We start from the raw sequence: 6892 nt of genomic DNA on the forward strand, positions 1-6892 counted from the left end.
TTACAAGTTTCCTTCTCTGCCAATTAGAGGGCTAGTCTGTGTCTGAGGCTGGCCACCCCACCAGCCCCACCGTCAAGCCCACAGCCACACACTTTGATCAGCCCTGTGCTCACCAGCACACGTCTAATGACCAGGAAACACAGCTACACTCCCAAGAACACACACTCAGACACACACACAGAGAACATAGACCGTTCTCTCTGCTACCGCACGGCAAGCGATACCGATGCACCAAGTCTGGATCAGCAGGATCCCGAACAGCTTCTACCCCCAAGTCATAAGAATGCTAAGTAGTTAAATAGTTAACCAAATAGCTAGCTGGACAATCTGCATTGACCCTGGTTGCGCTCACTTTTTTGTCTCATCACATATGCTGCTGATACTGTTTATTATCCATGACTTTATTCCTGGTTATATGTACATATCTACCTCAATTACCTCGTACCCCTGCACATCGACTCAGTACTGGTACACCATGTATATAGCCAAGTTATTGTTACTCATTGTGTATCTATTAATACTTTTGTTATTATGACGTGTTTTACTTTTCCATTTCCATTCTCTCTGCGTTGTCGGGAAGGGCTCGTAAGTAAGCATTTCACTGTTGGTCTACACCCGTTGTTTACGGAGCGTGTGACAAATACCATTTGATTTGATTTGTAAAAAAATACAAATAAATGAAAAAACGTCTTATGATCGTAGGTACACTCACAGGAACAAACACTTGAAAAGGCAGAAAGAGAATCAGTTACTCATTAAGACTGCACTGCAAGTCACACATAGACGCACACACACACACACACACACACACACACACACGCACGCGCGCGCACGCACGCACACACACACACACGCACGCACGCACACACACACACATACACACACCCCTGGCTCCAAATACAAGGCCTATATTTAGCAATTACAGCAACCTCTGCTTTACTGTAACCCCTTTCTTCTCCTTTCTCCTTTCTTTCTCTCTCTCCTTCTTTCTTTCTTTCTCTCTCTCCTTCTTTGTTTCTTTCTCTCTCCTTCTTTCTTTCTCTCTCCTTCTTTCTTTCTCTCTCCTGTCTTTCTTTCTCTCTCCTTCTTTCTTTCTCTCTCCTTCTTTTTTTCTCTCTCTCCTTTCTTTCTCTCTCTCCTTCTTTCTTTCTTTCTCTCTCTCCTTCTTTCTTTCTTTCTCTCTCTCCTGTCTTTCTTTCTCTCTCTCCTTCTTTCTTTCTTTCTCTCTCTCCTTCTTTCTTTCTTTCTCTCTCTCCTTCTTTGTTTCTCTCTCCTTCTTTGTTTCTCTCTCCTTCTTTCTTTCTCTCTCCTTCTTTCTTTCTCTCTCTCTCTCCTGTCTTTCTTTCTCTCTCTCCTTCTTTCTTTCTTTCTCTCTCTCCTTCTTTGTTTCTCTCTCCTTCTTTCTTTCTTTCTCTCTCTCCTGTCTTTCTTTCTCTCTCCTTCTTTCTTTCTCTCTCCTTCTTTCTTTCTCTCTCCTTCTTTCTTTCTTTCTCTCTCTCCTGTCTTTCTTTCTCTCTCCTTCTTTCTTTCTCTCTCCTTCTTTCTTTCTCTCTCCTTCTTTGTTTCTCTCTCTCCTTCTTTCTTTCTCTCTCCTTCTTTGTTTCTCTCTCTCCTTCTTTCTTTCTCTCTCTCCTTCTTTCTTTCTCTCTCTCTCTCCTTCTTTGTTTCTTTCTCTCTCCTTCTTTCTTTCTCTCTCCTTCTTTCTTTCTCTCTCCTTCTTTGTTTCTCTCTCTCCTTCTTTCTTTCTCTCTCCTTCTTTGTTTCTCTCTCTCCTTCTTTCTTTCTCTCTCTCCTTCTTTCTTTCTCTCTCTCTCTCCTTCTTTGTTTCTCTCTCTCTCCTTCTTTCTTTCTCTCTCTCCCTCTTTCTTTCTCTCTCCTTCTTTCTTTCTTTCTCTCTCCTGTCTTTCTTTCTCTCTCTCCTTCTTTCTTTCTCTCTCCTTCTTTCTTTCTCTCTCTCCTTCTTTCTTTCTTTCTTTCTCTCTCTCCTTCTTTCTTTCTTTCTCTCTCTCCTGTCTTTCTTTCTCTCTCTCCTTCTTTCTTTCTTTCTCTCTCTCCTTCTTTGTTTCTCTCTCCTTCTTTCTTTCTTTCTTTCTCTCTCTCCTGTCTTTCTTTCTCTCTCCTTCTTTCTTTCTCTCTCCTTCTTTGTTTCTCTCTCCTTCTTTCTTTCTTTCTCTCTCTCCTGTCTTTCTTTCTCTCTCCTTCTTTCTTTCTCTCTCCTTCTTTGTTTCTCTCTCTCCTTCTTTCTTTCTCTTTCCTTTCTTTCTCTCTCTCCTTCTTTCTTTCTCTCTCTCTCCTTCTTTGTTTCTCTCTCTCTCCTTCTTTCTTTCTCTCTCTACTTCTTTCTTTCTCTCTCCTTCTTTCTTTCTTTCTCTCTCTCCTGTCTTTCTTTCTTTCTCTCTCTCCTTCTTTCTTTATTTCTCTCTCTCCTTCTTTGTTTCTCTCTCCTTCTTTCTTTCTTTCTCTCTCTCCTGTCTTTCTTTCTCTCTCCTTCTTTCTTTCTCTCTCTCCTGTCTTTCTTTCTCTCTCTCCTTCTTTCTTTCTTTCTCTCTCTCCTTCTTTCTTTCTTTCTCTCTCTCCTGTCTTTCTTTCTCTCTCTCCTTCTTTCTTTCTTTCTCTCTCTCCTTCTTTCTTTCTTTCTCTCTCTCCTGTCTTTCTTTCTCTCTCTCCTTCTTTCTTTCTTTCTCTCTCTCTCTCTCTCCTTCTTTCTTTCTTTCTCTCTCTCCTTCTATGTTTCTGTCTCCTTCTTTCTTTCTTTCTCTCTCTCCTGTCTTTCTTTCTCTCTCTTTCTTTCTTTCTCTCTCCTGTCTTTCTTTCTCTCTCCTTCTTTCTTTCTCTCTCCTTCTTTGTTTCTCTCTCCTTTTTTCTTTTTTTCTCTCTCTCCTGTCTTTAGTTCTCTCTCCTTCTTTCATTCTCTCTCCTTCTTTCTTTCTCTCTTCTTCTTTGTTTCTCTCTCTCCTTCTTTCTTTCTCTCTCCTTTCTTTCTCTCTCCTTCTTTCTTTCTCTCTCTCCTTCTTTCTTTCTCTCTCTCCTTATTTCTTTCTCTCTCTCTCCTTCTTTGTTTCTCTCTCTCCTGTCTTTCTTTCTCTCTCTCCTTCTTTCTTTCTTTCTTTCTCTCTCTCCTTCTTTGTTTCTCTCTCCTTCTTTCTTTCTTTCTCTCTCTCCTGTCTTTCTTTCTCTCTCCTTCTTTCTTTCTCTCTCCTTCTTTCTTTCTCTCTCCTTCTTTCTTTCTCTCTCTCTCCTGTCTTTCTTTCTCTCTCTCTCTTCTTTCTTTCTTTCTCTCTCTCCTTCTTTCTTTCTTTCTCTCTCTCCTTCTTTGTATCTTTCTCCTCTCCTTCTTTGTTTCTCTCTCTCCTTCTTTCTTTCTCTCTCTCCTTCTTTCTTTCTCTCTCTCTCCTTCTTTGTTTCTCTCTCTCTCCTTTCTTTCTCTCTCTCCTTCTTTCTTTCTCTCTCTCCTTTCTTTCTCTCTCCTTTTTTGTTTCTCTCTCTCCTTCTTTCTTTCTCTCTCTCCTTCTTTCTTTCTCTCTCCTTCTTTGTTTCTCTCTCTCCTTCTTTGTTTCTCTCTCTCTCCATCTTTCTTTCTCTCTCCTTCTTTCTTTCTCTCTCCTTCTTTCTTTCTCTCTCTCTCTCCTGTCTTTCTTTCTCTCTCTCCTGTCTTTCTTTCTCTCTCTCCTTCTTTCTTTCTTTCTCTCTCTCCTTCTTTGTTTCTCTCTCCTTCTTTCTTTCTTTCTTTCTTTCTCTCTCTCCTGTCTTTCTTTCTCTCTCCTTCTTTCTTTCTCTCTCCTTCTTTGTTTCTCTCTCCTTCTTTCTTTCTTTCTCTTTCTCTCTCTCTTTCTCTCTCTCGTCTTTCTTTCTCTCTCCTTCTTTCTTTCTCTCTCTCTTCTTTGTTTCTCTCTCTCCTTCTTTCTTTCTCTCTCCTTCTTTCTTTCTCTCTCCTTCTTTCTTTCTCTCTCTCTCCTTCTTTCTTTCTCTCTCTCTCCTTCTTTGTTTCTCTCTCTCTCCTTCTTTCTTTCTCTCTCTACTTCTTTCTTTCTCTCTCTCTTTCTTTCTTTCTCTCTCTCTCTGTCTTTCTTTCTTTCTCTCTCTCCTTCTTTCTTTATTTCTCTCTCTCCTTCTTTGTTTCTCTCTCCTGTCTTTCTTTCTCTCTCCTTCTTTCTTTCTCTCTCCTTCTTTCTTTCTCTCTCTCTCTGTCTTTCTTTCTCTCTCTCCTTCTTTCTTTCTTTATCTCTCTCCTTCTTTGTTTCTCTCTCCTTTCTTTCTTTCTCTCTCTCCTGTCTTTCGTTCTCTCTCCTTCTTTCATTCTCTCTCCTTCTTTCTCTCTCTCCTTCTTTCTTTCTTTCTCTCTCTCCTTCTTTCTTTCTTTCTCTCTCTCCTGTCTTTCTTTCTCTCTCTCCTTCTTTCTTTCTTTCTCTCTCTCCTTCTTTCTTTCTTTCTCTCTCTCCTGTCTTTCTTTCTCTCTCTCCTTCTTTCTTTCTTTCTCTCTCTCTCTCTCCTTCTTTCTTTCTTTCTCTCTCTCCTTCTTTGTTTCTCTCTCCTTCTTTCTTTCTTTCTCTCTCTCCTGTCTTTCTTTCTCTCTCTTTCTTTCTTTCTCTCTCCTGTCTTTCTTTCTCTCTCCTTCTTTCTTTCTCTCTCCTTCTTTGTTTCTCTCTCCTTCTTTCTTTCTTTCTCTCTCTCCTGTCTTTCGTTCTCTCTCCTTCTTTCATTCTCTCTCCTTCTTTCTTTCTCTCTTCTTCTTTGTTTCTCTCTCTCCTTCTTTCTTTCTCTCTCCTTTCTTTCTCTCTCCTTCTTTCTTTCTCTCTCTCCTTCTTTCTTTCTCTCTCTCCTTATTTCTTTCTCTCTCTCTCCTTCTTTGTTTCTCTCTCTCTCCTTCTTTCTTTCTCTCTCTCCTTCTTTCTTTCTCTCTCCTTCTTTCTTTCTTTCTCTCTCTCCTGTCTTTCTTTCTCTCTCCTTCTTTCTTTCTCTCTCTCCTTCTTTCTTTCTTTCTCTCTCTCCTGTCTTTCTTTCTCTCTCTCCTTCTTTCTTTCTTTCTCTCTCTCCTTCTTTCTTTCTTTCTCTCTCTCCTTCTTTGTTTCTCTCTCCTTCTTTCTTTCTTTCTCTCTCTCCTGTCTTTCTTTCTCTCTCCTTCTTTCTTTCTCTCTCCTTCTTTCTTTCTCTCTCCTTCTTTCTTTCTCTCTCTCTCCTGTCTTTCTTTCTCTCTCTCCTTCTTTCTTTCTTTCTCTCTCTCCTTCTTTCTTTCTTTCTCTCTCTCCTTCTTTGTATCTCTCTCCTTCTTTGTTTCTCTCTCTCCTTCTTTCTTTCTCTCTCTCCTTCTTTCTTTCTCTCTCTCTCCTTCTTTGTTTCTCTCTCTCTCCTTTCTTTCTCTCTCTCCTTCTTTCTTTCTCTCTCTCCTTTCTTTCTCTCTCCTTTTTTGTTTCTCTCTCTCCTTCTTTCTTTCTCTCTCTCCTTCTTTCTTTCTCTCTCCTTCTTTGTTTCTCTCTCTCCTTCTTTGTTTCTCTCTCTCTCTCATCTTTCTTTCTCTCTCCTTCTTTCTTTCTCTCTCCTTCTTTCTTTCTCTCTCTCTCTCCTGTCTTTCTTTCTCTCTCTCCTGTCTTTCTTTCTCTCTCTCCTTCTTTCTTTCTTTCTCTCTCTCCTTCTTTCTTTCTCTCTCCTTCTTTCTTTCTTTCTTTCTCTCTCTCTCTGTCTTTCTTTCTCTCTCCTTCTTTCTTTCTCTCTCCTTCTTTGTTTCTCTCTCCTTCTTTCTTTCTTTCTCTCTCTCCTGTCTTTCTTTCTCTCTCCTTCTTTCTTTCTCTCTCCTTCTTTGTTTCTCTCTCTCCTTCTTTCTTTCTCTCTCCTTCTTTCTTTCTCTCTCCTTCTTTCTTTCTCTCTCTCCTTCTTTCTTTCTCTCTCTCTCCTTCTTTGTTTCTCTCTCTCTCCTTCTTTCTTTCTCTCTCTACTTCTTTCTTTCTCTCTCCTTCTTTCTTTCTTTCTCTCTCTCCTGTCTTTCTTTCTTTCTCTCTCTCCTTCTTTCTTTATTTCTCTCTCTCCTTCTTTGTTTCTCTCTCCTGTCTTTCTTTCTCTCTCCTTCTTTCTTTCTCTCTCCTTCTTTCTTTCTCTCTCTCCTGTCTTTCTTTCTCTCTCTCCTTCTTTCTTTCTTTCTCTCTCTCCTTCTTTCTTTCTTTCTCTCTCTCCTGTCTTTCTTTCTCTCTCTCCTTTCTTTCTTTCTTTCTCTCTCTCCTTCTTTCTTTCTTTCTCTCTCTCCTGTCTTTCTTTCTCTCTCTCCTTCTTTCTTTCTTTCTCTCTCTCTCTCTCCTTCTTTCTTTCTTTATCTCTCTCCTTCTTTGTTTCTCTCTCCTTCTTTCTTTCTTTCTCTCTCTCCTGTCTTTCTTTCTCTCTCCTTCTTTCTTTCTCTCTCCTTCTTTGTTTCTCTCTCCTTCTTTCTTTCTTTCTCTCTCTCCTGTCTTTCTTTCTCTCTCCTTCTTTCATTCTCTCTCCTTCTTTCTTTCTCTCTTCTTCTTTGTTTCTCTCTCTCCTTCTTTCTTTCTCTCTCCTTTCTTTCTCTCTCCTTCTTTCTTTCTCTCTCCTTCTTTCTTTCTCTCTCTCCTTCTTTCTTTCTCTCTCTCTCCTTCTTTGTTTCTCTCTCTCTCCTTCTTTCTTTCTCTCTCTCCTTCTTTCTTTCTCTCTCCTTCTTTCTTTCTTTCTCTCTCTCCTGTCTTTCTTTCTCTCTCCTTCTTTCTTTCTCTCTCTCCTTCTTTCTTTCTTTCTCTCTCTCTCTGTCTTTCTTTCTCTCTCTCCTTCTTTCTTTCTTTCTTTCTCTCTCTCCTTCTTTGTTTCTCTCTCCTTCTTTCTTTCTTTCTCTCTCTCCTGTCTTTCTTTCTTTCTCTCTCTCCTTCTTTCTTTCTTTCTCTCTCTCCTTCTT

General features: G+C 39.9%; 1 pseudogene; it reads right to left on the bottom strand.

The window, feature by feature from the left end:
• Window positions 1-4937: 4937 nt before the first annotated feature.
• Window positions 4938-6610, bottom strand: LOC135572768 (trichohyalin-like; annotated as a pseudogene).
• Window positions 6611-6892: the final 282 nt, after the last annotated feature.

This window comes from Oncorhynchus nerka, linkage group LG8 (genome assembly GCF_034236695.1).
Source record: "Oncorhynchus nerka isolate Pitt River linkage group LG8, Oner_Uvic_2.0, whole genome shotgun sequence".
Lineage (NCBI taxonomy): Eukaryota > Metazoa > Chordata > Actinopteri > Salmoniformes > Salmonidae > Oncorhynchus > Oncorhynchus nerka.